Raw genomic sequence first — 14,674 nt, 5'->3', positions numbered from 1 at the left:
ATGCTTTGGCGTGAAATACGATGGCCGAGTAAATAAGGCTCCAATTCCGAAAATCAATTTCTTGGTCTTTCGGATCAGGCCGTGTTCATCCAGCGGCGCAAATAGGAGGCGAAGGTACTCTTTGTGCTCTCCGGCTCTCAAATGTTCGCAAACTTTGCAAGTTACATCTGTGGATAATTTATTGTTCAGTGAAGTACATCTTCCCTGTTAAAATTGTAAAAGGGTCCGAATATGCACAAACAAGATCTTGGCACAACAGAAAGCTGTGCTAGTTGGTAAGGATTCATTATGCAAAAGAGGTGAGGCATGAAGACAGGACACAACAGTAGAGAAGTGGACAACACTTGTCTACTCTTGTTTCCTGTCTTCACGCCTCACCCTTTTTTTGCATAACAAGATCCTGGCACTTCGGATAGCTTGCGCAGGAATTCTTCGGCGGTGTCGGTAACTGTATGTTGTAGCGTGGTTTCTCGCTTACCAAGCTATTCTCGAAGTGACAGTGGATTGTTCGGTAGGAAACATTTTGGAAGGGGAATTATTAGCACAGCAGAAATTTTTTTCGCCTTTGTTTCTGGAGGAGAGGCGCTTGAAAGCATTCACTTGCTGGGCTCTTCTCGCAACCTTCTAACCAGCCACGGGCGAAGGACGCATGTGCCGTCATCGGTACCGTGACAGCACGACGGCGGGATGACAGCGCCAACTGCTTGGACACGGTTCACGCGCCCGCATAATTTCTGTCGAAACTAAGGGTTGCAACTGAGAAGCGAATATTATTCATGTAATTCTGTCATTTTGTGCGTGGAAGTTCGTAATCGTTTTCACAACACAATAAACAGGGAAAACGGGTTTGTGAAATTACAAAGGATCAGTTGTGCTCAAGAACATTTGCGGGGTTTCTAAAAAATATTGGTTCGAGTAATTTTCAGCTGCTGCTTAAAGGCACGGGATGGTATTTCGTACGCCACTGTTTGATGCTATTATTATTGCAGTAACTTCATTTGATATGCAAACATAGGAGCGGATGTGTCCATTGATTGCTCGCCACCAGCGTCTGCTCACGTGATATAAAGCGCAGAGAAGAGCTCAGTAATAAAGCTTACTTCTGGTGGTACCTATCGCTTTCAGGGGCTCATTACAACCAGTGAAACTGCAATAGGTAATGCCACTGAACCACTGGTTTCTGGCCAGGGTACTACGCTGCCCAATCTCTATGAATTGGCACCACAAATAGCAGCAGTCAAAGAAGATGCGGAAAGATCTCATCGTGAGGCGACAAACGAGCTCAGGAGCCTCGATAAAGCTACAAGATTGGCCATCTCCCAGTCTGCTGACGGCGAGTGCTTTCCAAACGATGGATACCATAACAGACTCGACATTAGGAGTGCCTTTAACGATCATCTCACCTGGGGCGAGCGCTCCAAGAAACCTATGTATGTAAGTACAGATTTGCAGCGTTCAACTAAGAATATTTCTAGAGGCAGTCAGAGTTTCTGCACCTATTTAGCATCCTGGTTATTCCCGCCACTAAAAAGTGCGATACCGCGCATTGGAGAACTTACAGAAAGGTTTAGCTCGGAGTCATCCTCGATCGACCTATTCAAATGCACGTAAAATGCACTTTTCAAACAATTACTCGACCCATTTCACCTATCTTTATTGCATTGAGGAGAGAAAGCGAAATTCCAGTCCCTCTACAAAAACACTTATATGACTTCCCATGTTTTCAATATAGGTAATAATTGGTGTCTTTAACAACAAGCGAAGCATGTTAAAAGTTAAAATTCTTAAACTGGACCGAAAACAAATATCGCTATTCTGTAAATAGCGACGGCTATTCACATGCGAAAACATTTTATATTAGCGTAATATTTACGTGAAGCAGGTGCTATGCTTAGGAACGTCTTCCGAAAGCCCTACTCGCAAATTAGCGTGTAATGCAAATAGGTGGGTACCACAACAATTTTGTCTGCTTTATATACATTGCCCAGGTGGTCATTTACTTCCTCTCCAAGTTTTCGTATTTTTTTTTGCTTTATTTCACGCTTGGAAAAAACGTTTATTTAGGTTGTTTCGTGGATCGGAACGCTAGATCGATAGCTATTGTGTATGGCCGACTGCTTTCTCAATAATACTTTCACTCTGAGCATAATATGTGACAAGCATATTAATAATAAATGAATAATCATTGATACGTAATCGAATAATCTGAGTTGTTGCAAGCCAGAGCAAACAGAGTGACTTTAGTTCTGTCCTTCTACGGGGCACTTGCATATTTTTAACATGTGGCACAAATTACGAGGTACACGTAGTATTTTTCGTCGTTTCTTGTTGATTCTTCATAAGCACTCCCAATAGGAACACGGTTGGTTTCGAAAGTATAATAAATAATGCTAAATAAATACGCGGCTTAGGTACGTGAATCCCTAGAACAGAAATATAAGACTGGCACTTCGCACACTGTGCTTGGGTCCATGAACTCCTTCCGTTCGTTGTAGCACGCATGGAAGCGCTTGCACGTAACGTTTCAGTAAGTCCTTTTATTTCTTTTATTCTTAAAACATTTAAGCATACTTCAGCACCGTAAGGACTATTCCAGAAGTGGGTATAGATAAACGACAAAATGAAAGAAATACATAAAGTTATAAATACTGAAATGGGGTTTATTGCAGCTCGTCGGGGTATCGCAGGTAGCTCTAGTTCACGAGTCCTAGCGCTTCGCATCAACAGCCCGAGCTCGTGTCTCGCGCCGCAGCGGTGGCAGTCCGCACAGTGCCACATGCATATTGCCCACTACAACTACAGTGCCACAGGCATATTACCCACTACAACTTCCCCCGCGGCGAAGAGGAGCCATCCTGGCGACCTAAGGCGACGATACGATAAGGGGGTCGTGGTACGGCTTCAGGCGGCTGACGTGAACGGTCTCGCGGCCACGGCGGCGTTTGTCCGAAGATGGCGTCACCGGTTCGACCACATAATTCACAGGCGAAGTACACGCGACGATCCGGTACGGACCTTGATATTTCGGAGCAAGCTTTGGGCTAAGGCCTGGAGCTTGGAAGGGCAGCCGAAGCCAGACGTGAGAGTCCACGGCGAAGGACTGTGTGGGCTGATCGTTGTCGTGGCGATCTTTGTGGATTCCTTGGGTATCCGACGTGAACGAGCGAGCCAGTTGGCGGCACTCTTCAGCATGGCGAGCAACTTCGGAAAGAGGGGTGAATTCAGAGGCATCCGGGTGATATGGTAGTACGGTGTCGAGGGTAGTGGATGGTTCACGCCCATAAAGAAGGAAAAATGGTGAGAAGCCTGTGGTAGCCTGAACGGCGGTATTGTATGCGTACGTCACAAAAGGGAGGACATCGTCCCAATTGGAATGATCAGACGCAACATACATGGTGAGCATGTCCCCAAGAGTGCGGTTGAATCGTTCCGTTAGACCGTTAGTTTGTGGGTGATACGCCGTAGTGGTGTGGTGAATAGTGCGGCACGCGGCGAGTAGCTCATTAACTTCGGACAAGAAGACACGGCCTCGGTCACTGAGCAGTTCTCGCGGTGCGCCGTGCCGTAAGACGAAATACCGTAAGATGAATGCGGCCACGTCGCGAGCAGCAGCCGAAGCAAGTGCAGCAGTTTCAGCATATCTGGTCAGGTGGTCTACGGCGACAATTATCCAACGATTTCCGTTAGCACTGCATGGGTGAGGCCCATAAAGGTCGATGCCAACCCGATCAAAAGGGCGTGCAGGACAGGGTAAAGGTTGCAGAGGGCCTGTCGCATGAGAAGATGTCTTCCGTCGCTGACAAGCTGCACATGATCGAATGTATTTGCGGACATAAGAATACATGCCGCGCCAGTAGTACCGCTGGCGGAGCCGCTCGTAGGTTTTCAGGACGCCAGCATGAGCTTGTTGTGGGTCTGCATGGAAATACGTGCATACGTCGGAACGCAAATGGCGAGGGATGACTAGCAGCCATTTGCGACCGTTTGGCTGATAGTTTCGGCGGTACAAGATGGCGTCCCGTAGCACGAAGTGGGTGGCTTGGCGACGAAGGGCTCGAGGGCATGTAGACGTTGAAGAACTGCTAAGAATGTCAATGAGAGAGACAATCCACGGATCTTTTCTCTGTTCAGACGGCATGTCAGTAACAGCAAGCGTAGCAACCGGGCACTGTACGGATGAAGGTGGCGTTTCGTCGGATCGCATGGGCGAACGGGAGAGCGCATCTGCATCAGAATGTTGGCGCCCGGATCGATAAATGACGCGAATGTCAAATTCTTGGAGCCGAAGAGCCCAACGTCCGAGACGCCCCGACGGGTCTTTCAGTGACGCAAGCCAGCACAGCGCGTGGTGGTCTGTCACAACGTCGAACGGACGGCCATACAAGTAAGGGCGAAATTTGTTTAAGGCCCAAACTATAGCCAAACATTCTTTTTCCGTGACAGAATAATTGGTTTCTGCCTTCGTGAGGGCACGACTCGCATATGCGACCACATATTCTGGAAAGCCAGGCTTCCGTTGTGCAAGGACGGCTCCAAGACCAACGCCGCTGGCGTCGGTATGAACTTCAGTCGGTGCACTCGGGTCGTAGTGGCGTAGAACAGGCGGTGAGGTAAGCCGACGACGCAGAGTGGTGAAGGCTTGGTCACATGCCGGAGTCCAGTCGCGAAGGTCACCAGGGCCAGCCAGGAGCTTCGTCAGGGGAGCGATGATGCAGGCAAAATTGCGCACAAAGCGTCGAAAATAAGAGCACAGACCGACAAAACTTCGGAGCTCTTTCACTGTAGTTGGCCGCGGAAATTCTGCGACAGCACGAAGTTTGTCAGGGTCGGGAAGGACGCCGTCTTTGGACACGACATGGCCAAGTATGGTAAGCTGGCGGGCTCCGAAGCGGCACTTTTTCAAGTTAAGTTGAAGGCCGGCGGTGGTAAGGCAAGTAAGGACTTCGCGTAGACGAGAGAGGTGAGTGGTGAAATCAGGGGAGAAAACTACCACGTCGTCTAAATAACACAAGCAGGTCTTCCATTTGAGGCCTCGTAGAATATTGTCCATCATCCTTTCGAAAGTCGCGGGTGCATTGCAGAGACCGAATGGCATTACTGTAAACTCATACAGGCCATCAGGCGTAATGAAAGCTGTCTTCGAGCGGTCGGATTCATCGACTGGCACTTGCCAATAGCCCGATCGCAAGTCCAAAGAAGAAAAGAATTCGGCACCATGAAGACAATCCAGGGCGTCATCTATGCGTGGTAGAGGATAGACATCTTTTCGTGTAATCTTGTTGAGGCGACGATAGTCCACACAGAAACGAATCGAGCCATCTTTTTTCTTAATGAGTACTACAGGAGACGACCAAGGGCTGCAGGATGGCTTGATAACACCACGTTCAAGCATGTCTTCAACTTGCTCGGCGATGACACGACGCTCGGTGGATGACACGCGGTACGGACGCTGGCGTAATGGTGCGTGATGTCCCGTGTCAATGTGGTGAGAGACGGTACTTGTACGGCCTAATGATGCTTGGTTGCAGTCAAAAGAGGCATGAAAAGAATTTAAAAGAGTAATAAGCCGCTCACGTTGCGTCGGCTCGAGGTCATCGGCAATAGAGCGACAAAAAACATCCGGTGGGACTCGGTTAGATGACACATGGGGCGTCAGTGCTGTTACGTTGGCAGTATCGACGTCGTCGGCCATGGGGAAATGCACAATAGCGTCGGCGTCCACAGACTCGATGGTACCAATAGTCTCGCCACAGTGCAAAGCCAAAGTGTACGAATTTGGGTTAGAAACCAGTATTTCTGCAGCCCCATGGTGAACCGTGAGGAGGGCGAAAGGCAACAATATAGGCTGGCGGCGAATGAAGACGGCAGCGGGTGAAAACATGACCGTCGCTTCGGCAAGCGATGCGCATGAAAGAGGGACAAATACCGCGCTGTGAGGGGGAAGGTCGGTATCTGAAGCTACACAGATCCTGGTAACATCATGAACTTGAAAGTCGTGAGATGGCAAATCGCACAGAACGGAGAACTGAACCTCAGCACGTGCACAGTCAATGACGGCGTGATGGCGCGACAGAAAATCCCAACCGAGAATCACATCGTGGGAGCAACAAGTTAGCACAAAGAAATCAATCGAATACAAAATGTCTCGAATCAGCACCCTGGCAGTGCACATAGCGACTGGCTGAACTTGTTGTGCACTGGCTGTTCTAAGCAATAGTACCGAAGGCATCATGGTCACTTTCCGTAATTGACGGCAAAGTTTCTCACTAATCACGGATACAGCAGCACCTGTATCGACGAGCGCAAGACATTTGATGCCATCAACAGACACTTCAATAACGTTAGCGGGGGAAAAACGAGGACTTGGATGTTCCGACGATGACGCAGTTCGTGCCTCAGGAACTGCGGAAATCAGTTTTCCGCCTCAGTAGTAATGGCAATGGGCCTACGACGCATGGGTGAGAGTGAGCGCCGACGAGGTGAAGGCGAGCGACGAGTATTGTAGAACTGTGACTGCGGTGCTGGTATGTCATCAGCAGCGTAGACTTCCGGTGGTGGTCGCTGAGGCACACGGAATGGTCGGAAGCCGGAGCTGGGTGGTCGCGCGGTGCCCACGAAGGCCGGCAAGCGCCGGAGGCAGAAGCGCGCTACATGTCCCGGTGTACCACAGGCAAAGCATATTGGGCGGTTGTCAGGAGTGCGCCAAGGATTTGTGCCTTGCTGCTGTGCGCTGAAAAAGGGAGCCACCTGCTGGCGAGGCGAAGGCGGATGACAGAACACCGGCTGGAGAGGCGCTGAAGGCGGAGGAGAGAATCCCGGCAGACGAGGCGCCCGTGCAGCGGCTTAAGCATACGTCAGAGGCGCGGCCACGGGAGCCGGCTGACACGGAGGCGGAAGAGCTTCGGTCACTTGCTCTTGAATTATCTGTCGGATCGCTGGAGCCAAATATTGAGAAGGCTTCTCCGTGGTCGGCAAAATCGAGAGCTGTCGCGCGACCTCCTCGCGCACAAATTCTTTTATTTGCGTCAGCAAAGTTGTGTGGTTGTCGCCAATAACCAATGCTGCTAACGAGTCTTCCGTAGGCGGTGGGCGCCGAGCTAAGATGCGTTGTTTCCGTAGCTCGTCAAAACTTTGGCACAAATTGATAACTTCGGCCACGGTAAGCGGATCCTTCGCTAACAACATTTGAAATGCGTCCTCATCAATGCCTTTCATAATGTGTTTTATCTTGTCCTGTTCCGCCATTGACGGATTCACGCGCTTACACAGGTCAATGACATCTTCGATGTAACTTGTGAACGTTTCACCGTGATGTTGCGCGCGCCCCCGTAAGCGTTGTTCTGCGCGAAGCTTGCGGACAGCGGGGCGCCCGAACACTTCTGTGAAACTTGTCTTGAATCTGCTCCACGTTGTGAAATCGTGTTCGTGGTTTCGGAACCAGAGGTTCGCGACGCCGGTTAAGTAAAACAGCACGTTGTGCAACTTGGTGACGTCGTCCCACTTGTTATGCTGGCTCACCCTTTCGTAAGATGACAACCAATCCTCCACGTCATGATCATCGGTGCCGCTAAAGATGGCAGGATCACGCTGGCGCAATGCACCGGAAACGATGACCGTCAGAGGCTGTGGTGCATCTTCCTGGGTGGTTTCGTCAGGCATGGTCGCAGCAGTCGGTAGCGTCCGGCTTCGGAGTTCCAGTTTTCCAGGTTACCCCGCACCTCCACCAAATGAAATGGGGTTTATTGCAGCTCGTCGGGGTATCGCAGGTAGCTCTAGTTCACGAGTCCTAGCGCTTCGCATCAACAGCCCGAGCTCGTGTCTCGCGCCGCAGCGGTGGCAGTCCGCACAGTGCCACATGCATATTGCCCACTACAACTACAGTGCCACAGGCATATTACCCACTACAATACAGAGATCTATCAAGACTGGAACAAGTACAGCAAAATAAATCATCTAAACACATGCTTGCCGTCTGTAAGTGTAGACACATTGTTATCGAGTGGCACACAATGAGCACCGCCACCTAAAGAGTTCCATAGTAGAACTTTCCTTAGAAGGAAGCTGAATATGAAGGTGTTTGTCCTTGCAAGTATGGGGGAGGTGTTAAGTTCATGGTGAATTCGAGTTAACAATTCCTTAGCAAACATTGAGAAGGTGTTTGCCAGGTGATAACAAGGATTGACAATACAGTGTAATATTTCTAAAGACTGATCCTTTGCTTTACACAGTGCCCACGGCAGTGTTCTTGAGCCGTCGCCAGAACTAGGCATGCACATTTTCCGGAATGACTAGATCGCGTCAGTCGCGAGAAAAAATAAATCGATCACTTACTATTACCTAAGCAAACTACTACGCAAAAAAACTATGAGCTACAGTACCCACTTTTAGAGGTGAACGTAGAAGTTTATCATATAACAACAGAACTGTGCCTTGAAAACTTACTTCTTTCCGAACAAATATTTTTTTTTTAATTATGTACCCCTCACATCATCTGTTACCAGCGCACTATTATTATAGAAATATTTCATCTCATGTGTTTGTCCTTTTTTAGTATTGTGGCTCGCTTGCTGGCATCACTGATCCCTTTGTACAGAGGTGCTCCTGTCAAACCAATCTGTTGAGCGGATTTTAGCCACCAACTTTTCCATCTATTTGACAAATAGATCTCTTTTAATCGCACTGTGCAATAAGTAAACAAGCATTTCTTCATTTCGCAGATTATGTACATAACGAAAGGCTTCAACGGAACTCTCCAAGAAACATTTATTCTTGATGAAGGCCTGGGAAACAACACGGTTGTTACAATCATCCGTCAACCTGCTGAAAATTACTCCCTCATGGCCTGGCTGGTGGACCCCACAGGAAAGAGGTGTCAGAATTGTGGGGAAGCTGAGAGCGGCAAGGAAAAATCACTCACCATACCAAGCCCTGCCACGGTATGACTTTATCCTTAGAAACCAGGATATATAGAATATGCGGATTACTTTTGTTCGACCGTTTTTTTTTCACCAACCACTTCTCATCACCTACCAAACACGAAAATACTGTAGAGGCAGTGCTCTTTTGATAACTGAATGAGTTTTTTTTACACTTGCTGGAAGATGACCGATAGAAGTTTCAATGCCCCAGTCCGCGTCGAGTAGCATTTCAGTTTAAACATCTCTCTTTGAAAGTCTGTCCTAAACTGAGCTCCTAATTTGTTTAGTATCTCTATCACTGTTTTCCCTGCCTTCTATTTCTTTATTTCTCTCTCTCTCTCTCATAAATACCCCTTAGTCATCATCATCATCAGCGGGGCTACGCCCACTGCTAGGCAAAGATCTTCCCATACTTATCCATCTACCCCGGTCATGTGCTAATTGTGGCCATGTTGTCCCTGCAAACTTCTTAGCTTCATCCGCCCAACTAACTGTCTGCCACCCCCTGCTTCGTTTCTCTTCTCTTGGAATCCAGTCCGTAACACTTAATGACCACCGGTTATCGTCTCTCCTCATTACACGCCATGCCCATGCCGATTTCTTTTTCTTGATTCGCACTGAGATGTAGTTAACTCGCGTTTGTTCCCTCACGCAGTCTGCTCTCTCCATATCCTCTTAACGTTACACCCATCATTCGTCTTTCTATAGCTCGTTGTGTTGTCCTCAATTTAAGTAGGACCATTTTCGTAATCCTCCCGGTTGCTGCACTGTACGTGAGTACTATTAAGACACAGCTGTTGTACACTTTTCTCTTGTGAGATAATGGCAACCTGCTGTTTATGATCCGAGAATGCCTGCCAAATGCACCCCAGCCCATTCTTATTTTTCTGATTATTTCAGTCTCATGATCCGGATACACGGCCACTATCTGCCCTAAGTAGATGTATTCCCTTACCACTTCCAGTGCCTCGCTAGCTATCGTTAACTGCTGTTCTATTCAGGTACTGTTAAACATTAATTTAGTGTTTTGCAGAACAATGCTTATACCCACCCTTCTGCTTTCGCTATCCAGGTCAGCGAGCATCCATTGGCATTGTTACCCTGAGTTACTAAGCAAGGCAATATCATCAGCGAATCGCAAGTTACTAAAGTATTCTCCATTACCTATTACCCGAATTCTTTTCTATCCAGGTCTCTGAATACCTCTTCTAAACACGCTGTGAATAGCAATGGAGAGATCGTATCTCCCTGCCTGACGTCGTCCTTTTGGGATTTATGCAGGACTAAGGTGACTGTGGAGCCACTATAGATATCTTTCAGCGCTTTTACATATGGCTCATCTACACCCTTATTGCTTAATGCCTGCATGACTGCTGAGATTCCCACTGATTAAAACGCTTTCTCGTAATCAATGAAAGCTATATGTAAGGGTTGGTTATATTCCGGACATTTCTCTATCTGCACATTGCTACTTTGAATATGGTCTATTATTGAGTAGCCTTTACGAAATCCTCCCTGGCCCTTTTGTTGACAGAATTCCAAAGTTTTTCTGATTGTATTAGCGATTACCTTAGTAAATACTTTGTAGGCAACGGAAGCTGATCGGTCTATGATTTTTCAAGTCTTTAACGTCCCCTTTCTTATGGATTACGATTTTTTTGGCGTCTTTCAAGGATTCCAGTACGCTCGAGATCATGCGGCGTTGCGTGTACAGGGTGGCCAGTTTTTCTTGACCAATCTGCCCACCATCCTTCAACAAATCTACTGATACCTGATCCTCTCTAGCTGCCTTCACCCTTTGAATAGCTCCTAAGGCTCTCTTTATTTCTTCCTTCGTCACTCATGGGGATGTCAAATTCCTCTACACTATTCTCTCTTTCATTATCGTCGTCTGTGCCACAGGTACTGTATAAATCTTTATAGAACTCATCAGCCACTTGAACTATCTTATCCATGTTAGTAATAATATTGCTGGCTTTGTCTCTTAACCCACACATCGCTTCCTTGCCTATTCCTAGTTTCTTCTTCACTGCTTTTAGACTTCCTCCGTTCCTGAGAGAATGCTCAATTCTATCCATATTATACTTCCTTATGTCAGCAATCTTACGCGTGTTGATTAACTGGGAAATCTCTGCCAATTCTATTCCAGCTCTAGGGTTAGAGGGTTTCATGTATTGGCGTTTCTCATTCAGCGCATAAATGCTCTATTTATGAAATACTGCACGACATGAACTGCTTGGTATGGTTCGAGGCAGACTGAATTTGGCTCTCACACCTGGTAACGGGCAGTTCACAGCATTACACCTCGTTAGAGTCTACCAGGTTTGAAAATGAAAAAAAAAATTACCTGATTACAATAACTGTAGCGAAGACGAGGTAGGCCATAGTGGGCCATCTTCTCCAGCGCTTTCTAATGGGTTAATATCTCCAGCGCTTTGTTCGGGAAACACCACTTGTACTGAAAGTCCAGGCCGTGGTCTGACGATCGGCCCAACCGCTGGCGGCTAATCAACGCCTTTAGAAGTAGTGGAGTTTGTTTCGGCCTACAATGTAAATCCTCGAACTTCGATTCCATGCCCTACGCTCCACCATGCCTGAAGACGCATCCCAGCCAGCACCTCCACAGTCGGTCATGTGCTGCGTTGTGGCTCGCCAGAAAGACCCTGCCATATTCAGTGGCGCGCACGACACCAACGTCGAGAACTGGCTTACGACATCTGCTAGGGTAGGCACCCACAAGAAATGGGACGATCGGGCCAAGATGAGCAACGTGCTCTTCCATCTCGCGGGTGTGCCCAGTCTCCAGTACAACAACCGTGAGACTGCTTTTCCGACGTGGCCCTCGTTGAAGACCTTTTTAGGGGCTGTGTTTGGTCGCCCTGCTTTGCGCAAGCAGTGAGCTGAGTCGTGTTTGCGAGAACCTGCACAGTAGCCCGGTGAATCATTTACCGGGTACATTGATGATGTATTGAACTTGGGTGAGAAAGTCAACTCAACGATATCGGAGACCGACTGAATCAGAAATGTCATGAACGAGATAGAGGACGCTGCATAGAACATGCTACTTGGCACGAATCCTCAGTACGTGGCAGATATCATCACTTTATGCAAAGCTACGATAAGCTGCGCATGCAGTGCTAGCTGCCACGTCGCCCTTTTTCGTTCGACGACCTCTTGGCTGGTTTGGCTATCATCTTCCGCCAGTCAGCATTGTTTGCTGAAATGAACGCGCTAGTTGGGGCGGAATTTGCACGCTAGCTCTCCTTGATGTCCTTGGTTCAGCCGCCTCATCTACAACAACCTGGATCGCATTTTCTGCCTCCGTTCCATCGCACGATCGAGAAAAAATTACCGAGGTCTTGCCAGACCATCGCCAACATCTTCTTGCGGCTGTTCGACTACGCTATACGTGGACGTCGTTGCGCCGCCCCAACAGATCCTTTCGGCAGCACCACTCCGATTCGCTGAAGTCGTCGCGAGGATTCAACCACTCTCTCCAAGCATGGCTCTCCGTTATGCCGATTTCGTGGCTAGGCCCGGACTGCAGCGTTATCGTCGGTTGACGTTATCCTCAGCTGGGATTTTCTCTCGCACCAGAATGCCGTTATTCGTTGCCCACGGGCCGAACTAAAAGTACCGCCATCCTTGGATTTGCCCCTTACTCATAATTCATCGCGTTCTGGGAAAATACTTGACGAAGTAGACATCCATGATCCTCCGAAAGCGTCGACACTCGCGCCCACGTCCTGCAGCGGAGACTCAGACGTTGTTACACTACATTCTCCATCTGAGGACTTTGTAACTGTAAACGTCTGCAGCAATTTTTTGCCACATTGGACATCACACAGGGTTACAGCAAAATTTTCCTTTGCGACCTGTTTTCATACTCTGTATTGCTGCTCCGAGGGGAGTGTCTTGGCAATGTAGAAACGATCGACGACGTTTAAGGTATAGACCTGTCTGACGACAATGACTATACTAGTTTCAGTATGCTCAGTGCTGTTTCTATGTGTCCCTGTCGTCCAGCGATGTGTTCGATTCTTCCGATTGCCGATGACCTTACACCGGCCCAACTGTCTCAGCTTTTGTGCCTTTTAGAAAAATTTCATTTTGCTTTTGATGTAGGGCAATCTTCCCATGGTCGGACACTGGCGGTTAAACATTGCATAGTTACTGGCCCGCAACCGCCATTGCAGCAACGTCCTTATCATGTATCGCCTGCAGAACGCCGTCTATTCAAGGAACAAGTTGAAGGCATGCTGCGACTCGAGGTGATACGACATTCTAACTGTTTCAGCGCATCTGCTGTCACCCCAATTACGAAGAACGATGGTCCCATGCGGTTCTGTTCCGAATACCGCCGCCTAAAAAAAAGATCACTCGCAAGGACAGCCACCATCTCCCGCGAGTAGACGTGAGTGACCGTCTACATGGCACCAACTTTTTTTTTTCATTTCTAGATTTGCACTCAGTGTATCGGTGAGTACCCATGGTAGACGCCAATCGGCCGAACACAGAATGCCTATACGAATTTAGCGAGTAATGCCTCTGGGACTTCGTAATGCGCCCGGAAATTTTCAGCGCATGATTGACACAAATCTGCATGACTTGATGTGGCACACGTGCATGCGCTTTCTCGCCGACGTTTTTGTTTTGGCTCATTACATCACGCACTCTCTGATGGATCAGGTCTGTTAAGGTGTCTAAGAACACTTGGCTGCAGCTAAACCTCAAGAAGTGCCGATTTGCCACTCGGCAGCGGACAATGCTTGGTTATATCGTATCCAAGGAGGGAATTCTCCCTGATGCAGCCAAACTTCCGGCCATCACCGAACTTCTCAACCAAAGTCCTTACAAAGATACGCAGGTTCGTCGGTCTGTGCTCTTGCTTCCGACGCTTGATTCGCGATTTCGCCGCCATCACATCGCCCCTGACAAAGCTACCTAAAAGCAACGGGTATCTCACTTTATTGTCTTCCAAGTGCGATGAAGTCTCAAGAATGCTCGGTCGTTTGGTAACGTATCCGTCGATTTTACGCCATAACTCTCCGACAGCTTCTGCCGAAATGCACACAGATGCCAGTGGTGTCTGTCCCGCCTCTGTTCTCACCCAGCACAAATAGGGGTTTCCTTAAATGTAGTGCTTGATGCAAGTCGTACGGTTGCAAAAGCTGAGACAAAGCACACTGTGATAGAATAATAATGCCTTGTCACCTCGTCTGGCTTCTCACAAAGTTCAGGCCTCACGTATATGGCCCTCAATTTGATGTAATAACGTACCACCATGCACTGTTTTGGCTGTCGTCCTTGAGCGATCCCTCAAGCACTTCGCCCGATGGGCACCTCGCCTGCAGGACTACCATATCCGTGTGCTGTGCCACAACGGATGCCAGCATTCTTGGGCTGCAGCCTTCTCACCCTCACCCTTGCCTGACGACAATGCCTGCTGCTCACTATCCCACTATGCCGTTTCTTCGCTCGACCTTACTACTGTCACGTATGAGCAGCGCAAATACCATTCCATTACATCCCTTACAGACTTGCTTTCTGGTCCACCAGCACAGCCATCTCACACGTTGCGTCGTCAAGCTCACCATTTCACCATTCGGGACAAACGCCTTCCCCGACCATTTATAGCCCCGACGGGCACCACGGGTTATTAGTTATACCTCACAGACACCGTTCCTACATAAACGCAGCATTCTACGCCGATCCACAGTGTGCACACTCAGGAGTTTTCAAAACTTAACAGCGCC

Source organism: Dermacentor andersoni, chromosome 9, assembly GCF_023375885.2.
Source record: "Dermacentor andersoni chromosome 9, qqDerAnde1_hic_scaffold, whole genome shotgun sequence".
NCBI classification, from domain to species: Eukaryota; Metazoa; Arthropoda; class Arachnida; order Ixodida; family Ixodidae; genus Dermacentor; species Dermacentor andersoni.
The sequence above is the reverse complement of the archived record's forward strand: the minus strand, read 5'-3'. Positions refer to the sequence as shown.